Source organism: Vulpes vulpes, chromosome 14 (genome assembly GCF_048418805.1).
Source record: "Vulpes vulpes isolate BD-2025 chromosome 14, VulVul3, whole genome shotgun sequence".
NCBI classification, from domain to species: domain Eukaryota; kingdom Metazoa; phylum Chordata; class Mammalia; order Carnivora; family Canidae; genus Vulpes; species Vulpes vulpes.
Genome location: NC_132793.1, coordinates 27321148 through 27341852, shown reverse-complemented (window position 1 = coordinate 27341852; position 20705 = coordinate 27321148). Strand labels below are relative to the sequence as shown.

General features: G+C 41.9%; 1 protein-coding gene across 2 annotated transcripts in view; it reads left to right on the top strand.

Moving 5' to 3' along the window:
- The first annotated feature begins 1012 nt into the window (after positions 1 to 1012).
- Positions 1013 to 20705, top strand: part of CSNK2A1 (casein kinase 2 alpha 1) — a 61197-nt gene continuing 41504 nt past the window's right edge. Inside the window, exon 1 of one of the 2 annotated variants that reach the window (XM_025986067.2) lies at positions 1013 to 1200. The gene's annotated coding sequence lies outside the window, so the exon portion shown is untranslated. The remainder of the gene's footprint in view (positions 1201 to 20705) is intronic. The other variant, XM_072736174.1, reaches the window with a different exon arrangement.

The window sequence follows — 20705 nt, the reverse complement described above, 5'->3', positions numbered from 1 at the left end:
GGGGAGGCTCAAGGGAGGGAAGAGCCCCAGAAGAAAAGACCTCTGAATTAATTCAGTAGACATACGGAAGTTAGCCAGTTCAGGGGGTGAGAGTATCAGGAGTAACCACCAGCGCAAGGGGAGGAGGCAACATAGATAAGCTCCAGGAATAGCTGGCAGTTTTACTGGGTAGAAGCATCAGAAATATGAAAGGGGAGGGGCAAAATAGGAGGCTAGGAACGGGGATGGGGGGTGGAGGGTGGCAAGTGAGCTGTCCAATTTATGTAAGAATTTGGATGTCAAGAGAAGAACTTAGGCTATCTTTGGTGCACAAAGGAGAGCCCTGGAAGATTTTCATCCATGAGGACGCCATGACCGGGTCTGCAAGATAGAAAGTGCCCTGTGGCTGCTTTGGGGAGGTTGTCTGGGCCAGCCAGGGGGGTGGGAGTGGGGGCAGACAGAAGGAAGAAAACACTCTATTCTAGATGGTTAGTTCTAAATAGGACTCCCGGAGGAGGCAGGAATTGGGTCTCGGTCTCTACAGGGCTTGGATCACTTCCTCGACTCCGGCGCCACACCACCCCGAGGGTTCAACTTTCATTCGCTTCTCGCGAACTCAAAGTTTGCGCCGAGCAAATAATCCTGCTGGAACCCTAACCCTAGACGAGGGGTCCGAGCAAGAGACTACAACTCCCAAAATGCTTCGCTTTACAACCCCGGCGGGTTGCGCATGCTTTAAGGCGGCCGGCCGGCTCGTCGACGGGTGGGACTCGTCAGCGGGTAAGTGCGGGAAACATAGAGACCGCCATCTTAGCTTGGGGCAAACCAATTGTACGCCTATGGGAGGTTCGTCCTCTCTGCCTCGTCAGTTCTTAATAGGCACTGAAAGAAAATGCGTTTAACCATTGCAAATCTCCTTGTGTGGCTTTCCACTGAGAATTTCTTCCATTCTGAACCCCGTCCGGGACCGCACCTGCACGCAAACAGTAGCACATCCCAGCATGGCCGCGCTCAGCCGGATTCTGCTAGGGGCGGAGTCGGAAGCGGTCCCGCCCCGCCTCCTGGAAGGAAGGGGGTTTCCGCTTCCGGCAGCGGCGGCTGCAGCCTCGCTCTGGTCCCTGCGGCTGGCGGCCGAGCCGTGTGTCTCCTCCTCCGCCGCCGCCATATTGTCTGTGTGAGGAGAGGGGAGCGCGGCCGCCGCCGCTGCCGCTTCCACCACAGGTACGGTGGGAGCCGCTAGGCGAGGTCGTTGGGGTGTGGATATGGGCCCAGGATGGGACAACGGGGCGCGGTCTCCCCTCGCGCTCCCAGCAGACTCCCGAGCGGCCCGTCGCCTTCCCCTGCCCCCCCCCCCCCAACACACACCAGCCGAGGCCCCTGCAGCCCATCGGGAAGGCCTGGGGCCACCCTTCAGGACGGGGAGCGAGACTCGGGGTGCAGAGGCTGATGTGAGGGTGGGAACTGGCTTTCGGGAGTCCCGCTTACTGCGGGGGGAGAGGACTGGACTGGGGCGGGGACTAGGGGGCAACTTGGAGGAGGGGGTCGCGGGAGGGGGAAGGGAGCCTGAGGGGTGGGGCCACAAGGGGATGCTGGGGGAGGGTGCCTAGGGGAGTGGTGCTTGCTGGGTAGGGTGGAGTGAACCCTCCGCGGAGCCGAGCGCTGGAGGGGGGCCTTCTAGGGGTCCCTTTGGGCCAGGCTGGGCTTCCCACCTGCAGACTGGGGTGCAAGGGGGGGGAACCCCGGGCGAGGTCGCTGAGGAGAAAGGGGGAGGGGACCACGAAGTGGGGCAGAATGGGTGGAGTTGGAGTTACGGGTTAGTTGGGAGCCTGGGTGGAAGAGAAGTATGCAGAATGAAAGCTTGGCCCAGCGGTATACGTGTTAAGTTTGTGACCTTTTTGGAAGAGTACGACTTTTATTTTGGTTTTGTTTTTTGTTGTTGTTGTTGTTGTTTGTTATTTTGCAGCGTTGGAACGTTCCTAGTCTAGGCAGGTGATGGGTGGAGCTTCAGTAGTTTGTTTTTGGAAAGCAAAGTCAGGGTCGGAAGAAGTCGCTTCTTGACTATTGCTATCCTAGGAAAGGAAGAGTTCGGAAAAGAAGGTGGTAAATTAATTTGGAAACACTTGATTACCTTTCCACTGCTGAGTTCTAATGAGAATGGGGGCATGGGGAGAGGACATGAAAACTGGAAAGGGAAGATTTTTCTGGGGGTTGGAAGACTGCGTTACATTTAGGGAGTGACGATACAGGCTAGAGGTAAAAAAAAAAAAAAAAAAAAAAAAAAAAAAAGAATGCCTGGGTTCTCAAATATCAGTGCCATTACTACTTAGCTGTGTGCCCTAATCTCTGTAAGCCTTGGTTTTCCTATCTGTAAAGTGGGGGCAAAATTTCCTAAATCGTACATTTATGGTGAGCCGTAAATAAGATAATTTGTGTCACACAGTTAATTTGTTTACCACAGTTCCTGACAGGTAGTGTTTGATAGATGAAGGGGACTAGCTGGTATACTTGGGCGTCCTCTGTTCTAGGTAAAATTTGTTGGTCAAGAATCTAACAGGCAAGACTTCAGAACACTTTCTTCGTAGTACTTGTTGCAGTTTATTTTGTTGTAAGTCAGTTGAATTAATTGGCTTGGTGAACCTTTGACTGAAAGACCAGGACCAATAACTCGATCTTCTTCCTCGTCCTTTAAAAAAAAAAAAAAAAAACTACCTGCTGTTTTATCTGGGCAGGTTTATCCTTCTGTGACTTTGAAATACTCAGCTTTCATGTGCCACTGGGGGAGGGTGCATGACTTTAAGAAAGAATGAAAAGATCTGAAGTTTGCTTAGCTTGATTTATCAACTGATTACAAAGTTAGGTTACCCTGGGGCAACTTTCTTTCCTTTTTTTTTTTTTTAAACAAACACGCACAGTTATGTTCTCTTAATATGGAATAAAATAGAGAAGAGAAGCACACATTTAAGGGGAACATTGAGTTATTTCTGCGAAATGGGTTTATTGCCTTGTTGTTTGGGGATGAAACAAGTGGCATTTTTTCTATAGTGTATTTTTAGTCTCCTGTTGCCTAGCCACTGTTACAGGATGAGTCTTTGATTTTACCCTGAACAGACACCTTTACTTCACATACTCTGGGAGGAAAGAGAAAATTTTTTCAGGAACTGAGTTTAAAGCCCTTCATAGTGTTAGGGTTTGGGTTTGTAATAGAATGCCACCCCTCCCAAAAAAGATGTCCATACTCTAATTCCCGGAATCTGTAAGTATGTGACATGGTAAAAGGAACTTTGCAGATCTAAGTAGGGTTAAGAATCTTAAAATAGGAGGATTATTCTGCATTTCATGGGCAGGCCCAGTCTAATCATGTGAGGCCTTAACAGGAGAAAACTTTCTCCACCTGGGAGTCAAGAGAGCAGAAGGGTGAAATCAGAGATTCCAATCATGAGAGGGACTCCATTTGCTGTTGCTAGCGGGGGCCACATGGAAAGCATGAGAAGGAATATGGGCAGCCTCTAGTAACAAAGACCAGCCCCAGCTGACAACCAGCAAGGAAATGGAGACCTCAGTCCTACAACCACAAGAAACTGAATTTGACCAACAACCTGAATGAACTTGGAAGTGGATTCTTCCCCAGTTTCCAGCAAGAATATACTTTGATTTTGGCCTTGTGAGACCCTAAGCAGAAGACCTAGCCACGCCTACCTAACTTGTGACCTACAGAAACTGTGAGATAATAAATTTCTATTGTTTTAAGCCACTCCTGTTTGTGGTAGTTTCTTAACTGCAGCAGTAGAACACTATAAATTTTTGGTAACAGGAGTGGGGTACTGTTACCTAAAAATGTGAAAGTAGTTGAAGGCCAGAAAAATTTTGAGTATGATAGAAAAGGCCTAGAAACAGATTGTAGAAATATGGATGTTGACTGTTATTTAGGGCTCAAGTGGAAACAAAGTAGGCATTGGAAACTAGAGGAAAGAGGATCATTGTTACATAGTGGCAAATAAGTTTAGAATTGTATCCTATGGTTATGTGGAAAAGAAAACTGATGAATCTGGCTTGGCTATCCAGCAAAGGAGATTTCCAAGCAAGGTGTTGAAGGTGTAGCCTGGCATACTTGTTTGACTAATGGATTGAACCCCTGTGCAATTTATGTAAAGTATGAAGTCCTTTAGGGTTTTGTGCTATCAGAAACAATGTGGGCAGTCCGGGTGGCTCAGTGGTTTAGCACCACCTTCAGCCCAGGGTGTGATCCTGGAGACCCAGGATCTAGTCCCACGTCAGGCTCCTTGCATGGAGCCTGCTTCTCCCTCTACCTATGTCTCTGCCTCTCTCTCTCTCTCTCTCATAAATAAAAGCTTTAAAAACGGGGGGGGGGGGGGGGGAGAGAGTAGGTGGAAAGTGTAACAATGCCAACTTGGATTGAAAGACCCAGTGGAAAGTTAAAGAGGGCTATTAAGACCCCCAAATTCTAGGCAGAAAATGGGCTGGTAAAACTCAAGTGTTGAGTATATTACTTTTCATTAAGAAAAGTGGGTGATTCAGGGTGGAACCAAGAGCCTAGAGAAATGGAGCTGAAGACTACAGAGGATTTTCTGCTGACTTTGAAATGGATTGGAGTTTGCCCAGATTTTGAAACTGCTTTGGACCAATAGATCTGTTTTTTCTTCCATTTTTCTTATTGGAACTGGAATGTCTATAACTATTGTCCTGTTCCTGTCCTACTCTTGTATGTTGGGAGCAGATAACTTTGTTTTCAGGAATTGTGCCCCATGGGTTGTACTTAATGTATTATTCCCCAGAGCTTCATCTATGACCTGGTTTAGATGATGAGGTTTGGGACTTTTTTTTTTTTTTTTTTAAGATTTTATTTATTTATTAATGAGAGACACACACACACACACACACACACAGAGAGAGAGAGAGAGAGGCAGAGACGCAGAGGGAGAAGCAGGCTCCATGCACGGAGCCCAATGTGAGACTTGATCCTGGGACTCCAGGATCATGCCCTGGGCTGAAGGCAGGCACCAAACCGCTGAGCCACCCAGGGATCCCGGTTTGGGACTTTTTAATTGATGAGCTTTATGTGAGATTTTTGGACTTTGAATTGATGCTATAATGGAATGAGACCTTAGGATTGGATGGATGTATTTTGCATTTGGGAGAGATGTGAATCTCTGGAGGTTGGAGTTGGCTATGGTAGATACTCTGCCCCCCCCCCCCCCCAGATGTCTATACCTTAATCCCTGGAATATGAATACGTTAACATTATGTGACAAAAGGGACTTTGCAAATGTAATTATGGTTTAAGTATCTTTTTTTAAGATTTTATTTATTTGAGAGTGAGTATGAGAGGGGTGAGGGGCTCTCGCTGAGCAAGGAACCCAATGTGGGGCTCCATCCTGGAACTCTGGGATCATGACCCGAGTAGAAGGCAGATGCTTAACTGACTGAGCCACCCAGGTTTCCCTTGGTTTAAGTATCTTAAAATAGGAAGGTTATCCTGAATTTTTTGAGTGGGTCCAATCTGACATAACAGTAGAGAACTTTTTTCAGCTAGAGTCAGAGAGATGGGCAGAACAAGCAGAGATTTGAAACATGAGAGGGACTCAACCTGCCGTTACTGGAAGGGACCTCATGGAAGGCATACGGGCAGCCCTGGTTGATAGCCAACAAGGAAATAAGGGCATCAGTCATACAACCAGAAGAAACTAAACTCTGCCAACAATCTACATGAGCTTGGAAATAGATTTCCATTGGAGTTTCCAACAAGGAACAGAACAAGGTGGACACTTTGGTTTGTTTTTTTTTTTTTTTTAAATCTTGCAGGACCCTAAGCAGAAGACCTAGCCAAGGCCACCTAATTTCTGGCCTGTAGAAACTGGTAATTTGTTATAGCAACAATAGAAAACTAATAGAGGGGGTAAGAATTTGGGGGGGCGGATTTTCTAGAGCACAAAAGTAGCAAGGATTATTTTGCAAAGTGATTTGGTCCTATGAGACTTCACAGAATGATTGTGTTGAGTGGGACCTGTCTTTTTTCCTTGGTATTTAACTATCCTGTTACTGTCCTTAAATGCAATTTGAATTGGCTAGATGACTAGCTTGGTAAAATGTAGATTCTAGAGCCCTGAGCCATTTTGGTAGGATTTCTATAAATAGGTGATTTTTCCATGCCGGTAATGTCCTGGATAAATGACATTTCTTCATTAATTTTTATTGATTAAATAAAGCAATGAGTTTATATGACAGCCTCTTAAAAGACTTATTCCAACTTTTTAGAGGAGATGGAAATGTGAATTTTTTGTGAATTGATAACCACCTATATACAGGTGAAATCTGTACTTTTACCACCTCCTACCTCAACTTAGAGTTGTTGTAAGGTCTTTTCTCCCTGTTGTTAATCATTTGAGGTTACAAGTCAGTTTTGGGAATTATAATTGCAGAATGGAGTTCTGGCTTTTAAGAAAGGTTGTTTTTGTTCTGCAGCAGTATCCTATTAGAGTCATACAATGTGGACTCTCAACTTTGGTGAGGGCTTTAGAGGGTGGAGGAAAGGAGTCTAATCCTTTTTGAGTTAGTTACCTGAATAGAAAAATGATGACAAAATTAGAACAGTTCAGGGTATGAAGGACTTTCGAGATTCTGTGTTTGACTTTAGGGGTTAGAATAAAGGAAATTGGGCCACGTGAAGGTTAAGTGGCTCAACCAAGTATCAGCCTTAGAGCTGGCCTAGAATCCTGGTCCAGACAGTGGAGATTATGGCTTTTTTTTTTTTTTTTTTTTTTTGAGATTATGGCTTTTGAAATATATTCCATGTGCACCCCTGCCTTGCCCTTTTTCTATATTTTACCTTGGACAGATTTTCTGTCTGTGCCTCACTTTCCTCATGGAGGCATTCAGAAAATTGCAATAGTGGATATAAGACACTTAGCATGTTACCTACTGTATAAAGTGGCCCAGATAGAGAGGTTAACTGTTAAAAGTTTATGATAATTGTTTTGGCAACTGTATGACGACTTCTACATAATACAGTCAATTTGTATAAGTTTAGAAACTGACAACTGATATGACTTGGCATTGGATTAGGTGTAGTAAGGTAAGGTTTTCTCACACTTTAAGGTAATAAAAATGTTTGTGATATTTGATTTAAAATGAGAAACTGGTTGGGGCACCTGGCTTGCTCAGTCAGTGGAGCATGCAACTCTTGATCTTGGGGTTGTGAGTTTGAGCCCCACATTAGGTGTAGGGATTACTTAAAAATGAAATCTTTTATTTGTTTTTTTTAAAGATTGATTTATTCATGAGAGACACAGAGAGAGGCAGAGACACAGGCAGAAGGAGAAGCAGGCCCCCATCAGAGCTAAAGGCAGCCGCCCAACCTGCGCCACCCAGGCGTCCCAAAAGATGAAATCTTTTAAAAAGAAATGAGAAAGGGATTTGATCCTTGGTCTATCACAATTCATTAGATGGCCTAGGCCAAGTTTGTTTCCCATGAGTATTAGTGTATTTGTACACCTAAATGTCTTTCATCTCCTAAGATAATTTCAAAAGTGGTATATCATTTAGTTTCTTAATAGAAATCTGGGCCAGCTAGCTTTTCAAACAAATTTCTTCAGCGTTGAGGAAAAGAAACTGCTGTCATTATAACAAAGGTATATTTACCTTGGGTTACAGATAATTGGTAATTTTTCTTAAATGTTTGATATATTATGACCTACTTGTTCACCAGACACACTCCCCCCCGCCCCCCCCCACATAGAAATCAAGGATTGAGTCTTTTTTAAAAGTTTAAGGTGAGGGGATCCCTGGGTGGTGCAGCGGTTTAGCGCCTGCCTTTGGCCCAGGGCCCGATCCTGGAGGCCCAGGATCGAATCCCATGTCCGGCTCCCGGTGCATGGAGCCTGCTTCTCCCTCTACCTATGTCTCTGCCTCTCTCTCTCTCTCTCTCTCTGTGACTATCATAAATAAATAAAAATTAAAAAAAAAAAGTTTAAGGTGAAAATTCACAGTATCCTGCTAGGAGTGGTATTTCGTTGGTTTCTGCAAATCCAGTGTCTTTCAGCCTTAGATATGAGAAGCCTACGTAGCAACAGTTGCTATGGTGGGCAAGCTTTTTTTACATTAGCAGTGATAGTGTTTTCTTGCATAGAAAATACTGGGTTATATGAAGTGAGGATTTTAGGGTTCAGTACCAGGGTACACTTAGAATAATCTTTTATAATTTATATGTGTCATATCTTAACTTCCTTTATTTGGGCCACGTTTTTCTTTTTATACTTTCTGGTCTTGTGGATTTTTCTGACAGGTTTTTATTAGCTGAAATGTTTTAATCTGCTTGGAAAAGTGAACACTTGTAATTTTTCTGAAGTTATGACTAATGCACTAATGGGCATTTCTCAATTTAGCTATCTCATTAATGTTCTATAAATTTTAAGAAAGCAACCCTGTTAAAAATGAATGGGTATATTATTTTCCTAAAAAATTGAATCATGTGGTATCAGAAGGTACAGAATAGCCATTTTAGGTTACTGAATTTATAACCAGTCAAAAGATGTTACTGGACCCTAAGTCTGGTAGGTGCTGTGCTAGGGATCTCTATAGACTGTCCCTGTAGCCAAGCTTATAATTGAAAGATGTTTTGTAATAATGTATATATCATTTCATAATTTAGTAGCTTTCTTTTTTTTTCAAGATTTTATTTATTCATGAGAGACAGAGAGAGAGGCAGAGACACAGGCAGAGGGAGAAGCAGGCTCCACACAGAAGCCCCACGTGGGACTCCATCCCATCCTGGGACCCCAGAATCACACCCTGGGCCGAAGGCAGGTGTTAAACCACTGAGCCACCCAGGGATCCCCCAATTTAGTAGCTTTCTGAGATGTTTTCTTAGGAAAACTCCTATTGGCTTTGGATCTTAGGAATAGTTTCTGAAACAGCTACAGAAATCTGGGTTAAAAAAAAAAAAAAAGGGATCCCTGGGTGGCGCAGCGGTTTAGCGCCTGCCTTTGGCCCAGGGCGCGATCCTGGAGAACCGGGATCGAATCCCACGTCGGGCTCCCGGTGCATGGAGCCTGCTTCTCCCTCTGCCTGTGTCTCTGCCTCTCTCTCTCTCTCTCTGTGACTATCATAAATAAATAAATAAATAAATAATTTAAAAAAAAAAAAGAAATCTGGGTTGAGAGATTGAGAATTTCTCATTATTAATGGAATTCTTTAACTGAGATTGCCAAAGGTGAGGGGAGGCAACAGGATAGTTGGGAAGAACTCCAACTTTGGGGTGAGGTGATCAAATTTGGAGGTTACTTAACCTCTCTCAAACCTGGATTTTGCCATCTCTCCAATTGGGATAGCAACTACCATGGACAATTTCTTGACCTTCAGTTTCTTCATCTGTAAAATGGGGATATTGGTAGTATTTGCCTCAGAGTGTTCTTGTGAGGATTCTCTTTTTTTTTAAGATTTTATTTATTTATTCATAGAGACAGAGAGAGAGAGAGAGAGAGAGAGAGAGAGAGAGAGAGAGAGGCGGGGACACAGGCAGAGGGAGAAGCAGGCATCATACAGAGAGCCTGACGTGGGACTCTATCCAGGGTCTCCAGGATCAAGCCCTGGGCTGCAGGCAGCGCTAAGCCGTTGCGCCACCAGGTCTGCCCCTCTTGTGAGGATTAATAACTAAAGCACCAGCTGATGTTTTCTCAGGGTTACTGTGAAGATGAAACGACTTACTTTATAAAATGCTGGGTACCTGACTAATATGAGTTCTTTCTCCTTGCTGTCAGTGGAGACATTGTGTTCATTGCTGTGCTGCTACTCTACTCTGTTTTCATTTTCTGCCAGGAGTTCTTATTTTTTAATGAGGCCTTTTGACCGGTACTTCCTGTTTCCGGTGTGTCCTGCTGGGTGAGGTCCTGAATTGGTGCTGCCTAGGGGTGGGTCGGTATGTAAGTAAGTTACACCCAGTGTAGATTGCCTCAGTTGCTCAAGTACAGTGTATATTGCCAGAGTGGTTATCTAGTCTTGGTGAATCTAGGGTTCTCTTCTAGATAGAGAAGTGAATCTTCTCATCTCAGACTCAGGGAAGGTTCAAAGTTTGCTCACCCTAGAGCCTTGTGGACCTGGATCAGAGGTCTTATTGCCAGCAGTTCTTTGATCATAGTTTATTTGTACTTGGGTATTAGAAATATATTTGGAGAACTTTTTCCTGTATTAACATTCATATGGGGGCACCTGGGTATCTAATTCAGTTAAGTGTTTGCCTTTGGCTCAGATCATGATCCTGGGGTCCTGGGATCAAGCCCCACATAGGGCTCCCCGCTCAAGCAGAGAGCCTGCTTCTCCCACTGCCTTTCCCATTGCTTGTGCTCACTCTCTCTTTCAAATAAGTAAATAAAATCTTTTTAAAAAGTAACAGTAATTCTATGTCCTATTCTCTCAGGTCATCCACTAACTTTCTTGTTTGCTGTGTATTTTTAGTCACTCTGTAGGTAGAGCATGAACCTATCTTTATTAGTACTTTAAAGTGATTAACATGCTATGTATTTATGACTATATAGACCGAATACAAATAACCATCTGCTTTGGAGTTGTTATTGTTTGTTTATTTGTTGATTTATTTATGAGAGCATGAGTAGGGGTGAGGGGGCACAGAGGGAGAAACAGCCCAACACAGGGCTCAATCCCAGGACCCTGAGATGATGACCTGAGCTGAAGGCAGATGCTTCAGCCAGTTGCCCCAGTATTCCGTCTTTTAAAACCCAATTTTTATACCATTGTGGTCTGGTGACCTGCCCATTTAGATAAGAAATTAATGAAGAAGGACGCCTGCCTGGATGGCTCAGTGGTTGAGCGAGTGGGCGCCTTCGGCTCAGGTTGTGATCCTGGGGTTCTGGGATTGAGTCCCACGCCAGACTCCCCATGGGGAACCTGCTTCTGTCTCTGCCTCTCTCCTTTGTGTCTCATGAATAAATAAATAAAATCTTTAAAAAAGGAAAAAAAAAAACTAATGAAGACTCCTGATTGGGACGCCTGGGTGGCTCAGTGGTTGAGCATCTGGCTTTGGCTCAGGTCGTGATCCTGGAGTCCTGGGATCTAGTCCCACATCAGGCTCCCTTCATGGAGCCTGCTTCTCCCTCTGCCTATGTCTCTGCCTCTCTCTCTCTGTGTCTCTCATGAACAAATAAAATAAAATCTTAAAAAAAAAAAAAGACTCCTGATTGTTGAAACTCACATTCCCCGTCCTCCATCTTGCCTCCAGATTTAAATCAGTCCATTTCATTGTAATATTTATGGTAGACTGTTAATAGAATTAGAGGAATAGTGAATTACTGAAAATAACCTATTTAGGCTTTGAATCCTAAACAATCTATAATTCAAATCTAGCCTGTATCTTTTAGTAGTTCTTTGATCTTTGGCAGGTCATTTAACCTCTGAACCTGTTTGTCTGTCTTTCTTTTTAGTGTGCACATGAGTGTGCCCTGCGGGTGGGGGGCAGCAAGAGAGGGAGAATGTAAAGCAGGCTCCACACTGAGTGTGGAGCCCAACATGGGGCTCAGGCACTTAACCCAGCTGAGTCACCCAGGCACCTGTGAACTGTTTATTATTCCTCCTCCTTTGGATTTATTTATTAGGGAGAGTGCGCGCTTGAGTGTGTGGGTGTGGGGGCGGTGATTGGGCAGAGGGAGGAAAGAGAATCTCCAGCAGCTGGATGCATGGCTCGATCTCGTGACCTGAGTGGAAATCAAGAGTCCAACACTTAATGGACTCAGCCACCCAGGTGCCCCTGCATTTATTTCTAAAATGGGAGTTTACATCTTCTTCCATGCCTGGTTTATAAGAGGCATTCAAATGGAAAGCAGTAGTTAGTTATTACATACATAAATGCTGGATTATACTTTAGATCTCAAATGAAATTTTCTGTCTTTGGATTTTAGAGGGTCATGGTCAGTGGAATACAAGTTTCAGGTCGTGAATTTATTTTGATTGTGTTACGTGACTAAATGATACGTGAAGACTTCTTTGCCCATGATTTATTATATTCTGTATTATTGGAGACAATACTGGACTTCAAACTTTTGTCAGGTGGTTGAGGTAGAGCTATGTTAATTCAAGTCATACTGCTTGGGTTTTCTTATAATGCTTTCCTTCATTGGAAGACCTCCCAGTGTTGCTGTTATTTATGTAACATTGACACTTTGATTCCTTTTCTGGCTTAAAGGTAGAGAAATGATATTCACACAGAGAGCCCAAATGCTAGTGTTTTTTGTTATTTCATACTGGCTGGTTTGTTTTATGGAAAAGCTTAAGTGTATCGCCTTTTAAAACAAGAATGTTGTAAATTTTGTAAATGGAAGTAAAGACAGGAGGCCCAGTAATGTGTTAGGGTTTTAATGTCTTAAATATCCTGTAGATTTATGTAAGCAATAGCTTTGTGAGTTAATCACATATTATTGTGAATATCTATATTCCAAATTTGGACCCTTAACAGGACTAGAAGAAACGTACACTTTTGGCTTTGAATAGGTAGTTTTCGGAGCAGCCCCGATGGCCTAGCGGTTTGGCGCCGCCTTCAGCCCGGGGTATGATCCTGGAGACCCGGGATCGAGTCCCACTTCGGGCTCCCTGCATGGAGCCTGCTTCTCCCTCTGCCTGTGTCTCTGCCTCTCTCTCTCTCTCCCTGTGTGTCTGTCATGAATGAATGAATAAAATCTAAAAAAAAAAAAAAAAAGAATAGGTAGTTTTCTTATTCATGTGTACTTGGAGTCTTGGGATTTGAAGGTTGGGGTTGGTTAAAGGGGTCAAGGAGCTAGTTGTTAACCTTTTGACCTGTATATTTTCCCCCAATTTAAAAAATAAAACTCCACTGCTTATATGGCATTAGTTTGATAGGTGAGAGAGTCTGTTGTCCATGACCTTGAGACAAGAAAGTAGAATCATAAAGTGGAAGGGGAAAGAACTTCATTTAATGTTACATTCATGTTTACCATTAACCTGTTTTCTTTTGGTTTATTCTTCCAAGTTAGGGTTGGAAGGTTTAGTTTGTGTTTGTTTTTGTGCCAATGACCTCTGTCCAAACAGATGGTCTCTCAAAAGAAATCGTTGTTCATTAATGGTATATCTGGACTAGAAAGCTGCAAAAGATGAATTATATGCATATCTCTTGAAACAAGGGGAGTTATGAAATAGGTTTTTCAATCTGCGTTTTAGCAATTTCTGCTGTTATTTAAACAAGGATTTTTCAGCCAATGAAACTTTCAGTGAGAGATACAGATGTGCTGAGTTACTGATCCTCTCAACCCTCTGGCCATTCATTCAGGCTACAGGGCATCCAAGCCAAGACCTTAGGTCCAAAAATCTTTGTCGCTCATCCCAATGTGCCTTACAAATACTAATTTCTCTTGGTGCTTTGACTTTTAAAAAGGTAGTAAGCACTGATTTAGAAAGTTTGGTAACTTTTTTTTTTTTAACAGTTTTAAGATACAAAAGGCCACGAATCTTAAAATAATCTTGGCTTTAAGTTTAGAAAAGACTGTTTTAAAGTATCTCTCAGACCCTCAAGTAATTCTTTTTCCACATATTATAATTCAAGATATATACTTTAGGGGCACCTGGCAGGCTTATTTGGTAGAGCATAAGACTTAACTGAGGGTTGTAAGTTCAAGTCCCATGTTGGATATGGAGATTGTTGGAAAATAAAATCCTTTAAAAGAGAAAGAGAGATACTTGAAAAAGTAAGACTCTAGGGTGCATGGGTGGCTCAGTCATGAAGTGTCCAGCTCTTGATTTCAGCTTAGGTCATGATCTCAGGGTTATGAGATGGAGCCCTACATTGGGCGCTGTGCTCAGCGTGGAGTGTGTGCCAGATTCTATTTCCTCCTTCCCCATCCCTCTCCTCAGGCATGCGTGCATTTTCTCTCTCTCAATAAATCTTTTGAAAAAATAAGGCTATAAACTACTCAAGTTTAGATACTTGTGAAGTTCAGGTTCTTATTTTTTTAATACAGTGAGACAAAAACTAAAGTACACTTGCTTAGAACTTGTCTTCACCTGAGTGACTCTGGATGCCACTAGGTCTTTTCTGAAGCTTGACATTTTGTTAATCATTTGTGGAGCTTCCCTCTCATGCTAAAACATAAATTGAAGCCTGGGATACATTGTCCTTTTCTCTTCCTTCAGGAAAGAATGAGATATAATTAGAGAAATTTAATTGTTTAATATTTATGTAAAATATCAAGTTAACCTTTTAAAATGGATATTTTACAATGTTAAAAATGGGCATTACTGTTTGTCTAACTCAGTGATTTTTAATTCAACTGGGATTTACAGATTGCTCTGGTTCTGTAACTGAAGCTACAGACATTTTCTTCAAAAAATGTAACCTGCGTTTGCCATTTTGTATATACTTTCAGGGAGTTTCATGGACCTCTGATCTCACTTATGAATGAACCCCATTTTCACTGCCATAATTTATGTAGCCCAAATAATAGTTCCCCTTTTCATTTTTTTTTTTTTTTAAGATTTTATTATTCATGAGAGACACAGAGGCAGAGACACAGGCAGAGGGAGAAGCAGGCTGGCTCCATGCAGGGAACCTGATGTGGGACTCGATCCTGGGACTCCAGGATCACACCCTGAGCCAAAGGCTGACATTCAACTGCTGAGCCACCCAGGCATCCCCCCTTTTCATTATTTTTAGTACTGTAACATTTGCCTGATTTATCACTTGTCACAGTATTATTCTTTAGACAAACATTTCTGGACCATATGCAGCTTCTGTGATAGACTCCTAAGGATACAGAGACACTATTCTCTGCCCTTGGAGTTTTTTGTTTAGCTAGAAAGATGTATACGTGACAGTACGGTGACTATGCTAGATGGAAGGAGTAAACAAAGAGTGCTGTTGGAGTGCAGAGGAAGGGTCTTAACCATTAGAATTTCTTTTGTAAATCCATATTTGATTCTGCATTGTTTTGTTTTTTAAGATTTTATTCATGAGAGACAGAGGCAGAGACATAGGCAGAGGGAGAAGCAAGCTCCCTTGCAGGGAACTGGATATGGGACTCCATCTCTGGACCCCAGCATCACAACCTGAGCCAAAGGCAGATGCTCAACCACTGAAATCATGACCTGAGCCGAAGGCAGACATTTAACCAACTGAGCCACCAGAATTCTAAGCCTTTAAGTTAAGAACGTAAATGTGCTTGCCACTGCATGTAATAATGCTGGATATTTTCTTTGCCCATATTTCCCACCAGTTACCTTTGTAAAATATGTAGAATTAATTTTCTAGTCTTGTGTATGTATCTAGTACAGAGCAGGCTTTGCTAACCCAAATAACCTATAGGAGTCAGACAAGTAAAAGAATAGAGTTGTCCAAGTTTACCTGTGGCATCTCCATTGGATAAGTTTTAGAGCCCATTGTTGGATAACACAGGTTAGCTGATCCAAGTGATTTTTATCAGTGCAGGAATATAGAATTATTGTATCTGACAGAGCTACTGACCATTTCTTCTTGCTTCTTTTGAGAAATAGAAAGTTAATTTTTTTTGTTTTTAGTGTTGGCAGCTAAGTCAACTTAAATATTTATAATGAAAAATTTTAACATGTAATTCAGCTTGATAGAGCTTAAGAAGCATTACACTTCTTTTTAAAGATTTATTTATTTTAAAGCAAGAGTGCACGTGCACATGTGAGTTGGGGAAAAGGCAGAGGGAGAGGGACGAGCAGACTGTGCTGAGCAGGGAGCCCAACATGGGCTTGATCTCACAACCCTGAGATTGTAACCTGAGCTGAAACCAAGAGTTGGCTGCTGAACTGACAGTGCAACTCAGCACCTTATAGCTATTCACTTTTTTTTTTTTAAGATTTATTTATCTATGATAGACATGGAGAGAGAGAGAGGCAGAGACAGAGACACAGTCAGAGGGAGAAGCAGGCTCCATGCCGGGAGCCCGATGTGGGATTCGATCCCGGGACTCCAAGATCGCGCCCTGGGCCAAAGGCAGGCGCTAAACCGCTGAGCCACCCAGGGATCCCCGCTATACACTTTTTAAAAACACTGTGTGAAAAATTTATATATGAAAGTTCATAGCAGTATTGTTCATAGTGGCCAAAGAAAGGAAACAGCCCAAATGTCTTATAAACTGATGAATGAACAAAATGTAGTATATGCAAACAGTGGATTTAGACATACAAAGGAATGAACGACTATGACAGAAACTACAACATGTCTGAACCTTGAAGACATACTAAATGAAAAGCCAGGGATCCCTGGGTGGCGCAGCGGTTTGGCGCCTGCCTTTGGCCCAGGGCGCGATCCTGGAGACCCGGGATCGAATCCCACATCGGGCTCCCGGTGCATGGAGCCTGCTTCTCCCTCTGCCTGTGTCTCTGCCTCTCTCTCTCTCTCTCTGTGACTATCATAAATAAATAAAAATTAAAAAAAAAAAAAAAAAAGCCAGACAAGGTCACATTGTGTGTTTGATTCCATTTACATGAAATGTCTAGGATAGACAAATCCATAGAGATAGATTGGGTTGGGTGGTGTTAAGAATGACTGCTATGGAGTACTAGGTTTCTTTTTGATGTGATAGAAATGTTCTGGAATAAGATAGTGGTGGCGGTTGCCCATTGTGAATATACTAAAAACCACTGAATTGAGCACTTTAAAACGGTGAGTTTTATGTCATGTGGATTTTATATCAGTTTTTAAAATTGAAAAAAAAATTAGTGCAAGCCAAATGGGAACATTATTTGCTATAGAACAAAATGAGTTGGCTGTGAATCTAGATAATAAATCACCACCTCTCTGTGACCTTATAGAGATTACTCTAATTTGCCTTCTGTAAAATGAGGAAGGTATTACCTACGTCTTGAACTTCTTAGGTTTGAAAGTGATGAATATAAATCCTAAGAAGCAGTAATTGACCCTCCATAGATAGGCATTCACATATCTTTAGAGTTGAAAGCCAGCCAGTGTTTGCTGCCCTGGGTTCCATCTTGTTCTCTATTGTTATTGGTCACCTGTAGGAAGTATGGTTGTCTCCTGTGTAATCTCCATGACCATAAAGGAAAGAGTAGGAGAGGGTATTAATCCTTATATTCTGCAATTTCCTCACTATAATCAGATAAGTTAAATGACAGAGCCAAGGTCATATTTAGTCTCAGTGGTTCCAGCGTTCCCATTCTTTCTATAAGCTCGTGATGCCTTATAAATCCAAGGTTCATGTCTTTCAGTAATAACTTTATGTGGCTCTACTGTGGATTGTCAGGCACTGTGCTGATCACATGGGTAGGTCACATGGACCCATGAAAGCTTGTGGCTCCAGGAGCACCTGGGTGGCCCAGTTGGTTAAGTGCCTTCAACTCAGGTCATGATCTTCAGTCGTGGGATGGAGCCCTGTATTGGGCTCCCTGCTCAATGGGGAGTCTGCTTCTGCCTCTCTGCACCCCCATTCTCTGTCTCTCTGTCTTGCTCTCAAATAAGTAAAATTTTACAAAAAAAAAAAAATCTTGTGGATCCCTAGAAACATCATTCACACATATTGACTGGTTTCATATCATTGGGAAATAATAGTATGACTATTTTTGGTGTTGGTGATAGATATGATTTACATAGAAGACCAAAGAGCATCTTTTTTTTTTTTTAAAGATTTATTTATTCATGAGAGAGAGAGAGAGAGAGAGGCAGAGACACAGGCAGAGGGAGAAGCAGGCTCCATGTTGGGAGCCCAACACGGGGTTCGATCCTGGGACTCCAGGATCACGCCCTGGGCCAAAGGCAGGTGCTAAACCACTGAGCACCCAGGGATCCCCAAAGAGCATCTTTAAAATTAGCTGTAGATCAAAAATATCCATCATACAGCCAAACTGCTTTTCTTAGTTTTGAGCATGAGCATGTCCATGTGCAAGCAAGGTTGATTTTTGCCAAAATACTATATATTACCTCCTTAATATTCAGTCTGTAAAACATTTATGGAACACATCACCAAGCTAGGCACTGTGATAAATACGGGCCATATACCAAGAGAAATAAACTATGGTTTAGGTCCTTGAGTTTATAATCTATTAAGGAGAGAGAATTGCATAAATAAAACAGTAATATAATGAGTATATGGAGGTGCTTTGGTCCTATAGATTAGCACCTGGCTCATTTTGGAGAGGTATAGAAAGGCTTCATTGTGGATGTAGAACGTTGCTGATTCTTGAAGGGTGAGTAGAGTTTCCCCTAGCAAGCATTATTGGAGGTCATAAAATTAAGATCACAGAAAAGAAGGAAAAAGCAAGTTCAGTACTCATTTGGTTAATGTTTTAAAAGTTTGTAACTCTTTAAAAGTGTTAAGTTGGGGATCCCTGGGTGGCTCAGTGGTTTAGCGCCTGCCTTTGGCCCGGGGTGCAATCCTGGAGTCCCGGGATCGAGTCCCACGTCAGGTTCCCGGCATGGAGCCTGCTTCTCCCTCCTCCTGTGTCTCTGCCTCTCCCTCTCTCTCTCTCTCTCTCTCTCTCTCTCATAAATAAATAAATAAATAAATAAATAAATAAATAAATAAATAAATATTAAAAAAGGAAACACCATTAAAAAATAATAAAAATGTTAAGCTGTACAGTATAAAGACATTTAATAGAACAGAGATTGTAAACTGATGTCCAGTTACAGTACTGATTGAACTGGTTATGGGGCTACTCAGGGTTTTCGTTTCTTCTTGTTAGTTTTGCCAAGTCTTTCCTCTAAGAATGTCAAATTTACTGGCATAAAGTTGATTGTGTTACCCTATGTTTATTCTTGTGCTTTAGGATAGCATATGATATGTTCCCCCTTAAAATTTATTGTTTTTAAAATTAAGGAAAGTTGGTTCCTTTTTGTGTGTACAGTTCAGTGGATTTTAACACACACAAACACACACAGATTTGGGTAATCACCATAACAACCAAGACACAGAAATTGTACCCCTCCCTTAGGTACCCTCAATAGTCACATCCAGCCTCCCACCCCTATTCTCTGGTAACTACTATTCTGGTCTCAGTTACTATAGTTTTATCTTTCAGAAATGTTATATAAATGGAATCAAACTATATAATATTTTGAAACTGCCTTTTACACAGCATATTGCTTTTGAGATTCACTAAAGTTGGATCAGTGGTTTGTTCCTTTTTATTGCTGAATAGTAGTCCATTGTATGGATGGAGTGTGCAGTTTATCCATTTAGTTAACATTCCCTGGTGATTATGAATACAGCTGCTGTAAATGTACATGTATAGGCTATCTAGGGTAAATATCTGAGTGGGATTGCTGGGTCATGTGAAAAATGTAATTTTAACTTTATAAGAAACTGCCAAATTGTTTTCCAGAACAGCTGTACCATTTTGCATTCCCATCAGCATGTATGAGGGTATTCAGTTGTTCCACATCCTTTCTAGCACCAAGTATTATCAGTATTTACTTTTAATTTTGAAATAATTTTAGATTTACAGAAGAGTTGTAAAGATAGAGTCCTCAAATGCTCTTTACCAATTTCACATAACCATGACACTTGATTAAAACTGAGAAATAAGGGCACCTGGGTCGCTCAGTCAGTAAAGTGTCTGCTTTCAGCTCTGGGCATGGTCATGGAGTCCTGGGATCGAGCCCCACATTGGGCTCCCTGCTCAGCAGATAGTCTGCTTCTCCTTCTCCCTCTGTTCCTTTCCCCACTTGTGCTCTCTCTCACTCACTTTTTCTCAATAAATAATTTTTTAAAAAACTAAAAAATAAACACTAAAATGGACTTTATTTTACCAGTTATCTGCCTTTTCTGTTCCAAGATCTAATCTAGGATACCACATTACTCTTAATCATCATGACTCCTTAGTCTCCTCCAGTCTGTGACAGTTTTTCAGTCTTTCCTTGATTTTCAAGATACTTTTGGAGAAGACTGTTGAGATTGTAGAATGTCCTTCAACTGAGGTTCGACTGATGTTTTCTCATTATTAGATTGTGGTTATGAATTTTTGAGAAGAATACCACAGAAGTGGCATGTCTTTCTCATCACCTTGCGTCAAGGTTATATGATGTCAATGTAATTCATCTTTAGTGATATTTAGGTTGTGTCTGCCAGGTTTCTCCACTCTAGAATTACTATTTCTCTGTTTATATACTGACTCATTAGAATGGTTTTCCTAAGTCCAACACAACTTCAAGGGGAGGAACGTTAAGTTCCATCTCCTTAAGGGAGACATACCGAATAATTTGTGGACTGTGTTAAAGCCACCAAAGTAATTTATGAGGATTGGAGGAGATTCGTAAAGGCTATGCGGATAATCCTGTTTCTCCTAAAAGTTTTACTCACCAAGTTTGACATTTGTCAGTAGATCTTGGCTACAGCAATTACTGTTCCCAGTCTAATGGTAATTTTCTGTTTTTTCTGCATATATATGTGAGTTCGAATTCTTAACGTAGGAAAGATTTTCAAAATTTAATTATATACTGTGAATTCATGGATATTTATTTTACTCTTTAGGGTCACAATCTAATCCCATCGTTATTACTCAAATTGTTCCAGCTTTTGCAGTTGATGTTCTTTCTGATTGGTTGCCATGTTCCTTTGACTACCAGATTTGCCATGCCATCTTGTATTTTTTCTGCCTCCTTCTAGAATCAGCCAGTTTTCCAAGGAGCTATCCTTCCTTTTTTTGGAGAAAATTATTGAGAAACCAAGATTTGGGCACTAGTTATTGCCATTGCTACTCATTGACACTGT